We start from the raw sequence: 13288 nt of genomic DNA, 5'->3' as shown, positions 1-13288 counted from the left end.
TCCAACATGGTTTCATACACACACACACACACACACACACACACACACACACACACACACACACACACACTCATGCATAATCAACATATTTAAAGCAATGTTTTCTACGTTTTCTCTTTTCTCTCTTACATTACTTAAGATGCTAATATAGGCAGAGGTGGTGGCTCAGTCTGTAGAGTGCTAGCCTATCATGCACTAGGCCTTGGGTTTGATCCCCAGCATCACACAAACTGGGTATGGTAGTGCACACCTGGAATCCCAATGTTCAGGAGGTGGGAATATGAAGACCAGAAGCTCAAGGGCAGATCATCTACCCCAGCTATGTAATAAATACTAGACTAGCCTGACCCCACATAAAAGACTCTTTAAAAAATTAAAAGATTAAATATACATTTTCCCAAAATAACAGTAAAACAAACACTTCCTATCTTGGACTGAGATTTGGTTGAAAAGTGTCTTTGTGTCCTTGGTAGCACTTTTATCCAGCTTGAAAGGACGTAGGGAGAAAAATCTTCAAACTCCGACAGAATCCTCATGACTGTACCTGGATTTGGGCTTCTCCTTAAAGAAAACCTTGATTTCAGAGCCTTTTACCATACATGTGGAATGAAAAGCATCAGTTTTCTTGTTTTGTCTTGTTTTAAACTAGAAGGTCCTAGAATTCTTGATATTTTCCTCAAATTCTTTTAAAAAAATGTGAAGGTCCTTTGTACCTCATTGATTCTTAAAATCCAGTTGATACTTTCAACATTCTACCTGGAAATTTTCTTAACCAAAGGCAGAAGTCCAATAGACAGTTTCCATAGTTCACTTTTTAGCAGGCAACTATGTTGCCGAACTTTACTAGGTGAGCAAGTTTCTGGTATTCTTCACAAGCCTTCTTTTTTTTTTTTTTCAGGGGAAAGCAGGAACGCAGTCCCCCACTACCACAAATTATGCAGTCGAGTTTCCCGCATTTGGGGAAATCGCAGGGGTCAGCACATCCGGAGTGCAATGAATAAGCCTCCCCCTGGGAAAACCACCTTCGTCTTCACAAGCCTTCAAGAGTTGCCTAAAACACTCTCACACAACCTGACAGTATTTGGTTATACTTTTATAGCATACCCAATATCTATAGTACTTTGATAATTTATGGTTATTCTTTGAAGAGATAAATGCTAAATGAGTATAAATTAGATAAGAGTAGGGATGTGGAAGGAATGATTCAGAGCCCAGCAACATCTCTAAAGAGACGGGGACATTTCTAAAAGTGTTAGTATAGGATTGGAGTCAAAAATGAGAGGCCACCAAGACAACTGAATTACGTCTAATTATGTCTAGAGCAATCGCCCTGAGCCTCAAGAGTTCTGGACTCACTAACAAAACTCTCTCCACTATAAAAAAGAACCCCCATGCCGTCCTGAATGGATGTCACTAAACATTTGACTTAGCAAGTTCATCTTTTTCTGAGGACAGGGGCACCAAATGGACTTACACTGTGGTCTGGCCTCTTGTGTAGCTCTGTCTCTGATCAGACAGACACTGGGTGGGATTGTGTGCTTGGTTTTGTCAATGCAAATTTGCACTGGGTTTGGGCATCCACTTATAAGCTTGATGTGTGTATTCGCTTGTGAGAGATAAGGTCTCCCCACTGTGCTGTCAAAGCCAGGTTTCCAGCCTGGGTACTTTGCAGGTGACAACCGCTGTACTAGTCCATAAAGTATAGGCTGTGTTGAGATAACACATGCATTCTAAGTCTCACAGAGCTTAGAATAAGCAAGGACTGCGTCTGTGTTCATTAGGCTATAATTTATTCTCCTTTTTATTTGTTTCTTTTCTTATTTATTTATTCCTTTCTTTCCTTCTTTCCTTTTTCTTATGTGCGTATGCATAATTTTCAGTTATCATATATAGTAAAATATACAAAACCTCAGAGTAAAGACTGACAAGTCTTTAATTTTTCCCACATTCCTAAGACTCCTGGCAGATTAATAAAAGAGAATGTTTCAACCACAGAAAAATTTCTCTTGTGCCCCACTTCAATAAATATGCCTGCAAGAGAGAGAGAGAGAGAGAGAGAGAGAGAGAGAGAGAGAGAGAGAGAAATCTGCTATTCTAACTTCTTTGCTTCTTCCTAAAATTTTGTATTAATAGAAGCAAAAATTGAAAATTCATGTGCCTGGCTCCCTTCACTTAAAATTATTGCATATTACTATGTGTTGTTACAGTTCATTCATCCTTATTGCTGTGTAAATTTTTAATGTGTGTACCAACAACAGATTGTAACTTCTGGGACACGTAGAGCTCTTATGAATACATCAGCAGTGAACTTCTTTTTTTTTTTTAACACAGTCTCAGGCAGCACAAGCTGCCCTCAGACTCTCTGAGTAACTAGGAATGAACTTACACTTCTAACCCTCCTGCCTGTTTCCCCAGTGCTGGAATTATCGGCCTATACCACCATAAGTAGTTTATGCTGTGCTGATGGAACCCAAGGCTTCACACAAGGACTCCATCAACTGAGCTACACCCCCAGACCTACATGTGCTTTTGTTTGCCGTTCTGAAGTCATATGCTATTCCTTCTCTTGGGTATATACCAGGCAATGACATTGCTGGCTCATGGCAATGGCTACGTGTGTAACTTTGGTAGATGCTGTTCCTTGTTCTGGTTTTTGTGATCCATGTCTTGAATTGGTTTGATGATATGTCTGCTTACATTCTGTTTCTAGAATCCAGTCATTGTCCTCAGCCTATGTAAAGTAGAACGGGAACTGCCCTGTATGCTGTGTATGAAGTGAGCCTTGTGAGCCTATGATGATTACATGTGCTGCAAACAGCAACCACGAGCATCACGGCTAGATGATAATCTTTGTTGACTATTTTTCATCCGTTTCAGTAACGTGATTGATCATTTTAAATGAACATCTGCACATCACTATACCAAATATGAGTTGATCAGTTTCTAATAACTTTAGATTTTTTTAAATCAACCTTTCTATGATCATAAACTCATTCAAGGCAGGATCTACTTCAAATTCGTCTTCACTTCTCTGACTTTCTGGGTACAAACCAGCATTCCATGGTGGCTAGAATCAAGCAAAGACCAGGGTGCTCCTCATTAGTATTAGCTTGTAAAAGGTAAGACTGCGTACAAGAATTCACTTCCTGGCCTGCTTTGAACAGAAAAGGAATGAAATGAAATTTCCTTGCTCACTAAATCTCTCGGGATTGGTTTTGTGGTGGAGGGAGCATCTCTTTTAGGAAAACTAGCTTGCGTGATAGAGAAGCCAGTTGGCGGCCATTTGCTCTCAAACTGTTGAATGTTGTCTGTCTCTTTAAAAAATACTTCACTAAAATTCAGCCTCTATCTTCTGACGATTCCTTCCCTTACACTGTAGGAATTCAAGTAATTAATAAACTGTAATTCCCTCACGTTACATTTGCTTCTCCTCTGGCTGTAAATTAGAGATCTTTGTATGTGTTATTTTGGCAGATCTGTTGACTTTGTAAATCCACGGGTCTCATAGTCCGACAATTCTAATCTAGACCATTATTCTATAGATATATTGAACAAAAAATTCTCCAGGCCTTATCATAAAACAAAAAATAGCAAAAATGCATATGTTCATCTTAAGTAGACATGTGCAAATTATGATGTAATTACCAACATTAAAAAATGAAATCAAAAAGAGAAACGTGGCCATACAACTATCGAAGGATATTCATTATATTATATTGAAAGAATAAAATCAAAAGTTGTTCCATAGCACTCATTGATTAAGGAATACTTCATGTACATAGTGACAGGCATGTTTGCATAGTCGTTGAAAGTGGTATGTATACACAAGGATACAAAGGAATGAGAGAGCATCTCACCTTTCACTTATGAACTACTGTGTCATTTTTCTAACTTTCATACATTATACTTTATGGGGCTGGGGGAACCATAGAACCATGTAGAACAGGCCTGAAGCAAGGGGGGCTGAGGCACATTCAAACCCTGGACATCTCATCCTGACATCATCAGGAGTAGAACTCCTCCCTACCTGCCCTGGGCCTTCATATCCCAGTACAATAGACCTGTGCCCATACCTTTGCCTCACTAGAGAAGGTCACATAGCCCAGTGGCCAGGTTACAGGTTAAACTTCCTTTCCCCTAATAAGGTCATGTCTGTCAGCATCTGGAATTCCTCCTTATGCAAACAAAGCACCCCATACACACTCTGTGGCTGGGACTAATGATATACAGTTACCCCATAGCCTTTACTCACCCCAAAAGTTTAAATAGCCTATGTTCCTCCAAATTAAACAAGCTGTTCAATGAAGCCTGCCTCTGGAGAGTTTGTTCACAGAGGCCTGTGGTCTCCATCACCCCCGGCCATTCCTGCCTCCCTTTCCCTCTCAGGCCACCCATCTGAACACAAGGCAGGTCATGCAATTAAGGGAGATGGAGTGGGAGGGAACAGCAATACTTACTAATATTGTTCTTGCTGTCATTTATTTTTAGGTCGGAAGTGCTTATTGTTCTGAGTCATTAAGTGTCAAAAAAATCAATATTTCACTTTCCTTTCATTCCAAGCTAACAATATTTGCTTACATATAGAATTAAAATTCACAATAAAGTCCCCATCATGTTTTAAAAGAATTTGCTTTCTTGTATGGAATTTTGTTAACTAGATAGGGAACGTTATTGAATTGTCTTTTTTCTAATCTGTACTCATAACTTTTGTCTTCCCTGGGACAGAGTGACTGACATAAGCAGCTATAGGAAGAAGGGTTTATTTTGGCTCACAATGTCACGGTCTAGTCTCCCCACTCATGGCGGAAGGGGCATGTGCCAGCAGAGGTCCTTACCCCAGCAGACAGGAAGCAGGGAGGGGAGAGGTGCATCGTGGAAGAGGGCAAGGCACTATATAGCCCTAAGTTCAGGCTCCTTAGTAGCCTAATGCCTCCTAGTAGCCCCTACCTCCTACCATTCCCAGCTCCTAATGCCTTCATACTATAAGTCCATCACAGGGTTAATTCACTGATCAAGTCACAGTCTTCAGGGCCTATGTCAGACTGGAACACCCAGTCATGGACACACCCAGAGGAGCACTTTGCTAATCTTGTAGGTGTTAAAATCACTATAGCTTCACTCTCGTGACCTCATTTTCACTACCTTATAACTAACATACTATTTTCCACCATTTGATCATAGACAATAATTACAGCAGCACCGTCAGTATCTATGACATTATCACCAGAGAGTTCACAGATCTATTCTTGTTACAATTAATACAAATGTCTGAAAAAAATCATTAATTTGCTCTCAGGCATTATATAACTTATAGTTGTTGCAATATCATAAAAATTAGCATTTTTACAACTAAGTAACTTATTTCTTTTATTATCCTAAGTGTTCTAGTTTATACATTTCAAAGTATTATCAGAAGAGATCTATAGTGGTTCCTAAGTTCCAAAGACACCCATGACCCAAACCTATGCTTTAAATGACTGTACCAGCTTTCTGGCAAAATCTTTGCAACTCCCATATGCCTTGTCCTTGCATGGCAGCTTCCTTTCTCACCACTTTCTCTTTCCAATCAGTTTAGAGAGAGCTGGAAGACTCCAGTCAGACATGCACATGGCCGCACTCAGCATTTCTGGGATGGGAAGAACCAAAGCTTTCTGCTTTGCTTTCTTATTCCATCCCAGTGTCTGATCCAAGGGGACCATCTATTAATCTGTCTTTTCAAGGACTATAATTTTGGTAAGGAAATAACCAGTATGTAAAACAGCATGCTATGGTAAAGCTGGAATGTGCATATTAAATTTGAATTTGGAAAAGGTTAGTGCCACGTTCCTTCCACTTCCTGTTAAATTTTCCCCACTCTACTTGTACTAATACACCAAGAGGTCTGTGTTCCTCAAATGAGAAAATCGAAAGCACTGTAGGTTAAGCGTTTATTCAAAGCCACATAGTGAGTTAGCAACAGGGCCAAGACTAACTGTGAGCCTGTCTCCTCTCTAACGCTTTTCCTCTCTACTCACTGAGATACATCTCCTTCCTTTCCAGGAGCTAATGGTGCTGATGGAATAATCTACAACCTAGTAGGAGAAAACCACATTGTGTTGTTTGTTTTGTTATCATATCTATGCCTCTCTCTAAAACTGTTCAATCCACTGGGCAAAACGTCTCTTAGAACTCTTGATATGTTGCAAGGACCAGCCGAGCTCTAGAGAAACAGCCTTGAGCAAGACCCAGTTTTCACCCATGTGAAACCTGGTCCATTTTCTAACAGTAGTGGGTGCCAGGGAAATAGCTAATCCCTATTCCCTTCTCTTGGTGACTTTCTATTTACCTTTCAAGATTCCAGTCAAACACAACTTCTTTATGAGGCCTTCTGTATAGAATTAGGTACTTTTTTGCTGAGACTACTATGTACGAGGGCTGTTAGGGTCACACTACAAGTATTTTTACCCAATAAAGCATTGCCCTGACCCTCATTTAAAACTTCATAGGATTAAGGTAGCCTAAACCACCAACCAAAGAGTACACATGGAGAGACCATGCAGATGTAGCCAAGGATTGTTTTATCTGGCATCAGTGGGAGGGGAGACCTTGGTCCTGTGAAGGCTCAATGCCCAGTGTAGGGGAATGCTAGAGTGGCAAGGGGGAACTGGGTGGGTGGGGGAGCACCCTCATAGAAGCAGGAGGGAGGGGGAATGGGATAGGGAGTTTGTGGAGGGGAAGCAGAGAAGGGGGATAATATTTGAAATGTAAATAAATAAAATAATAAAAATAGCATGTAAATAAATAAAATAATCAATAAAAAACAGCATAAGATCCACATCTCTGATACCACATAACAACAGTCTTTTTAATTTGGTATTTTGGTCAACAGCTTCCTGCTACCCTCCTTGTATATATACCCCGTGGCCAGGAGGAACAATGAACATTGGCTCTTTCATTCTGTGTCATACTGTATGGCCATGCACAGCGTCTGGTAATAGATATGTGAATGAATGGAACTGTGTGCAAAAAGCGATCACAGGCTCCTTGTTCTACTGTAACTTTCATAATTTTAAATGTGGGCCAGGTAATGTCTTATGGGGTCAAAATACTTGTGGTACAGCTCCTAGTAGCCTTGGAACCTGTGAGCGAGTCCAGATGTGAGGGTTACATCTATAACTCAGTACCCCTGCAGTGCAGATAGGGAGCAGAGGCAGACAAAACAACTGGAAACTAGGCTAGCTGGCCCAGAGAAAAGCTGCAGAAATGAGGAAGACCCCGCCTCAACAAGATGGAGAGGAAAAACCAAGTCCCATAAGTTCACCCTCTGAGCCCCTCTCCCCCCACACCCAAACACATACTAATTTAATGGCATTCCTTATTGGTAATTTTAAATGATTGATAAACCTCCTTTGTATTGTTTGGGCTATTAGTCAATTAGTGACCAATATAAATGGAAACAAACATATATGCATTTGTTGGCTGTTTTTGATTATAAAATCTTAAGTCTGTTCAGGAATGTATTTTGGAAATCCACCCCTTTTATTCTAATTTATTTAAGTTGACATTCTAATCCAAACCCACTAATATCTACACCTCCAAATTTATTTAATTCTGCATGACCTATGACTACAGAAATTGAATCCCTAAAGACTCTCAGTTTCACAATTTGGCTAGCTCTAACTCCTTAACCTTCAGAAAATTCTTTTTGAATGTTTGTTGACAAGGCAGATATCTATGGTTTGAGAAAAAGAAATCAAAATTAGTTCCATATTTGTGTGTCAGGGAAAGATCTGTGGTCCCTGAAAAGGGGTAGCTGTTTCCTTCTGCCTGGATCTTCAGACTGGACTCTCTTCCACAAATGATAACGTTAGAAAGCCCAGGCTGCTGTGATAGATGGTCCTACGACTTGGAACTTGAACTCTATCTAAAAACAGGCCAAGGGTTATTTTTAAGGCTGAAGAAGAAATAGTGTCTTGCATGTCTTAATTTCAGATCTCCAAACGGCTTTTGCAAGATGTGGAAGTTGTCATTCATCTTGAAGCCGATAAGCCCTTGGTTTGGAAACAATGACCTACATGGACCAGGTTATTTTGTTCTTTCTGAACCAGATGCTTCTGGAGTGGAAACTTGACAGATGCATTTCCAGAAAGCTAAGGTTTTTGGAATAAGAATATTTTAAAAATCATCTTTACTGCAATAAGAGCTATGACTCTACAGCTTTCTATGTCTACTGTGTGCTATTGTTTATTTTAGTAGAAATGCTTGGACTTCCTGTTTAAACAGCCCCTCTGAAATCAGAAGTGAATACTTTAGGACTATAGAAAACTACAGGGAGCTGGAGAGACAGCTCAGTGGTTAAGAGCACCAACTGCTCTTCCAGAGGTCCTGAGTTCAAGTCCCAGCAACCAATGGTGGCTCACAACCAACTGTAATGAGATCTGATGTCCTCTTTTGGTGTGTCTGAAGACAGCTACAGTGTACTCACATAAATACATACATACATACATACATACATACATACATACATACATACATCCTTTAAAAAAAAGAAAGAAAAGGAAAGAAAACTACAGTTGTGATTTGAAGCTCACACTGGATAAAAAGCCTTAAAAGCCAACGGGACTGGGCAGGATCTGGTGTATAAAGCCTGACCTGCTATTATCTCATAGGTAGAGTTACTCAGACATGGTCTTTGGTATTGTGGTCCCATAGGATATGGTTTGTATGTGATGATCCCACAGAAGCTACAGGGCTCTGAATCAGAAAGAACCAGAGCTTCCTAGAGAGTGTGGGCAGGAAATGAGGTTATAGAAACTGAAGGAAGACACTCTGTCTTCTGTTTGGGACTTGTAGTAAAATGAAATACACTGGAGGTCAGTCTAAAAGGGAGAAGATAAGCAGAGCCCACCAGACAGCCAAATATGAGAAACTAGGGAGAAAAGCACTTTCAAAACTCCCAAGCTATATAGTCTGTCCTTTGGAAGGACTGGGAGCGTTCAGAATTAGTCATTTTTAAATGAGTCAGTTTTACCACACAGACAGATCCAGCATTAGGAATATCTAGCAAAGAACACAAGAGCCTTTCCTCACCCACTGAGGCCAATATAGCTGAGGTGTCATCAGGTCTGGGACAGCAGGAAGAAGGAACAAGAGTGATGGGCCTATGGTGAGAATCTGGAGGTGCAGGTGGCCAGGGAGTACGGATGAATGGAACATATGAGCAACTGTGAGGTGTAATAGCATACCAGTGAAAGAAAAGCCTCATAAAAGACATTCCTGTCATCAGATGAGATGAAAGTTTAAACCACAGTAATTCAAACATGACAAGGCAAACCTGACCTCATCTCTAATCACAGTGTACTGGAGTCAGGGAAAACTGGCTATACGTATCCAGAACGCACCATAAAATGCAGTCTTTGTACCTGAGCGACCATTTAATGTAAGACTTGAGCAACCTAACAAACCCTTAAAGGATTCCCATCTAAATTTATGGAAAGTGCATTCATCGCTTCACGGACATCACTCTTTGACCTGTATTTTATTAATGGCATATCAAATGCCACCAGGTACCAAGCAGTGCAGCAGAAACAGGCGCAGATCTGGTGGAGACTTTTCAGAGTCCAAGGTAGAATTAGGATCATATGTTTAGTCTATTCCCATTAGTGGTGAAAGTTGAGGCACTCTCACGAGGACCCCTTTTCTTCTAGGTATTCTCAGGATGCTCTGGTGAGAACAGACCAATGACCTGGTCCCTTTGGCTTTCACTTCAAACTAAGTCCTGTATCCATGCATCCACTACTACTGAATGATGCTTTGTGGTGTTATTGAAACATGGTCTCTTCCTTCTGATTGTGCTGCCAGATCACTGTATGGAGGTTATGTCATGAGTGAGCCATCTCTCGATGCCATGCCTAGTAGAGAATGCCACTGGGCTATATCTTGTTGTCTGTAGCATTCTGTGCCGTGTCCTTTTCATCTAATGGAGTCACTCTCCTTCAGACAGCATCAAGCTGTGAAACCTCACATTAGCTACTCAGATGCTGGCTACTTCACAGACTGCACAACCAGAGGCCAGCTTCCCTTGCATCTTAACCCTACAAATACAAAGGTCCTATTTTCATTCCTTTCTCAGACAGCAGGCCCTTTCATGCCTCCAGCCAAAGAGACTTCTTAGGTGGTCTCCAGAGCCACCACTCTCCTGGCATCATTTCTTTGTTGACCTTTACATACCGAAGGTTCTTCCTTGCAAGTGGAATTTAGATAGCCTGAGATAAGAGCCCGAACTCCAAATCCCAGGATTCCTGCTTCTGGAGAAGCCATAGCTTTTGTGCCTCAATAATTCTTCCTGTGAGACTCTCCCTAAGTACAGAGAAAATGATAAATGTAGTTCCTTCCAAGACATTCTTTTATCAATGATTAAAAGACAGTAAATGGGTGCCTTTGTGTGTTCTCTTGTGCAAGAAGAAAAGAAAGTTAAAACGCACAAAGACTACAAAATAGTGGGCTCATCCAGGTAAAGGCTCAAGTGCTTGGGAATCTGGAAAAAGAACCAGGATAAGCTCAAATAGTTTGAAATTAGCCTTGAAAGCAGTCTAGGAGTTGGCCTGGTAAACAGAGGATTATTAAGGCACCCCAGGCGTTCATTCAGTTCTTGTTCACTCTACAAACACTATTGGCTATGCATAGTGTGAGTGACCCTACTCTAACTGTTGGAAAGGGGGCAGGGACAAGCAAGAGGCCTTTCTGCTCTCCTGGAGGCAGAGAGAAGGCAAAGAGCTGTGACAGCATAATGCCTTGTCTGGGTCTCTCCTGGTGAGTCTTCTGCTGGTGATTCTGATAGTAGCTGTATCCGGGACTCACTAGATATGAAACTCTTTTAGGGGAAAGGCTGGGGAAATGGATATTTTAATTGAAGACTTGATAAATACTATGGCATTAGAAGTGCATTAGAGATGCTTCAGGAACAAAGCAGACACTGTACCTTACAAGGTAAGGAAAACTAATGGCTAAGAATTATGGGATGAACATAAGTTCTATTAGGGAAAGACAAGGACATGTCGCAAAAGGAACTTCCTGTAAAGGTAAACAATGTGTATAGGCCGGCGTCCCTATTAAACTTGAGACTCTGACACAACCATATGAATTGAGGGATGACTAACACTGCAGGCCAATCAGGCTTGTGTAACACATTAGTACAGTAAAACTAGTCAGGAAGGACTTGGGAGGTAGCTCAGTAGTAGAAAAGCTGACCAGCATACACAAGGCCGTATCATATAGTCAATTCCCCAGCAACACACACATACACACACACACACACACACACACACACACACACACACACACACACACACACACAGAGAGAGAGAGAGAGAGAGAGAGAGAGAGAGAACTAATCTAGAAAGTCCGTTGAGAGCATTATCAAGTAAATGAAATCATAATACTATGTTAGCCAGCCAATTCATTGATCAGAAGAAAATCAATGCACGTGAAAACTAAAAATTCAAATATATAGGAACTTGACAATGTTGGAAGCTAACTTTTCTCTTGTTTCTATTACCATTCAGAAGTGGTTCCTCATTTCCAAGCTTAGTGTCACTTGTTTCTTAGTGTGTTTACATTTCTCCCAGATAGAGCTTATGAAGTCACTTCAGATTTGTTATCTTTTAATTTGACTTCTCTTGGCTAGCTTTCTATGTTAGTATATAGAATTACATATTCTTTTTAAATGCTTTTTGTTTTAATCATGTTTCATCCTTCACACACCGTATAAATACACCTTCAATGTAAAAGAAAATATTAGAGAACTCTATGTAATTCAGGGGTCTGCCTTTACCTCTATCTCCCATTGCATGACACTTCCTTTCCCATAGGTAATCATCGCTGTCTGTTAAAATGGGTCCTCCTACTTTTTCTCTATGTCTTTCCTCCTCTCTTTCCCTCCCCAGGCACGTTTCCCCACAGATTTGGATTTTCTGCTTTCATAAATGAAATGATGAACAATGTTAACTTTCGGTCCTTATCAAATTTCAAAGCCTAGAGAACACTCAAGAAGGACTGCACTCTGTCTACGACTAAACCCCTTTTCCCTCAAGGCCGTCCACTCCTATCTTGCTTGTATTGCTTGTATTGTAGCCACTGAAAACATAGCATAATAACTGGGAATTGAGCCACCCAAAAGAACGAGGTGCCTTAGCAAGCCCTTGGCTCTCTCTTAAAGCTGTAGCATTATAAAATCAATCCAAGAAGAAGAAAATATGGAAAGGGATTTAAGGGAGAAATATGGACATTTTGGGGCCCTTGTGCACCTACGCCATTGGTTTTATATATGGTCCGCTCCAGGACTTGGGTTGCTTTCCCTCTTGCAAGTCAGGAAGACAAAGTTTGAAGCATGTAAAATCTTGGATAAAATGCAAGAAGGAAGGTCAGTGATTGGAAGAGAAATATGCAAGAAGAGCCAAGTGGGAATTAACTCAAAGGCATTATGAAAGTTTGCTTTAGTGAGTTAGAATTGCAGCCTGTGTCCCATATTTCTCAACAAATGCCCTATAGGAACTTTGTAAAGCCCCAGAGTCCTTAACTAGCGTTACTTAAGGTAATTTTATGTGTCTGTTTGTACAGATTATTTGCTAGCTTTTGAGTAAGAAATGATCTCAAAATACCCTCGTGTCTACTGATATCCTAAGGTAAAGGAATGCCCTGGAAGGGTTCCCATTTTCCAAATGTAATATTTTCCAAAATAAACGTCAGAGTCACTGCATGGCTGATAGCATGTGAACATTTTAATTCACACAATAATATTCTGGGGGTTATGGAAGCTTGGCCTTTGTCCAAGAAGTTTGGAACTCCCAAAGTTGGCTGTTTCTTCTCTGTAGGGGGAAGAAGGAACATGTGACTCAGAATTGGTAAATTGGAGAGGAGGTCACAAACTGCACAGAGTTAAGGAAAGAAAAGTGGAGTGTAATCTGCAGTGGGAAGAAAGCCAGTTGTACAGAAGGGAAAGACTGGTTACCATTAAAGCCTACCAAACTAGGAACTCAAAGCAGACAGGAGTGAGAGTTAACAACCCCTTTGCTTCTCTCTCTCTCTCTCCTCTCTCTCTCTCTCTCTCTCTCTCGGGATGGGGCTGGCATAATGAGGTCCAGATGTCAGTTTTACCGCAGGTCCCTCCATCATTCAGCCTATGTAGCTGCCGTGTTTACCCCTCTCAAGGATCCTACCCAAATGGGTTTGGTTGCCACTACCAGATGACATCACATTATGGGGACGATCTGTACCTTTGTCATGGTCTGTGAGATTCTTGAGACCAAGA

At 40.9% G+C, this 13288-nt stretch overlaps 1 pseudogene; it reads right to left on the bottom strand.

Annotated features, from left to right (window-relative positions):
• Positions 1–895: 895 nt before the first annotated feature.
• On the bottom strand, positions 896–1081 carry LOC116894918 (annotated as a pseudogene).
• Between the last annotated feature and the right edge of the window lie 12207 nt (positions 1082–13288).

Source organism: Rattus rattus, chromosome 2 (genome assembly GCF_011064425.1).
Source record: "Rattus rattus isolate New Zealand chromosome 2, Rrattus_CSIRO_v1, whole genome shotgun sequence".
Lineage (NCBI taxonomy): Eukaryota > Metazoa > Chordata > Mammalia > Rodentia > Muridae > Rattus > Rattus rattus.
This window is presented reverse-complemented; position numbering and strand designations above follow the sequence as displayed.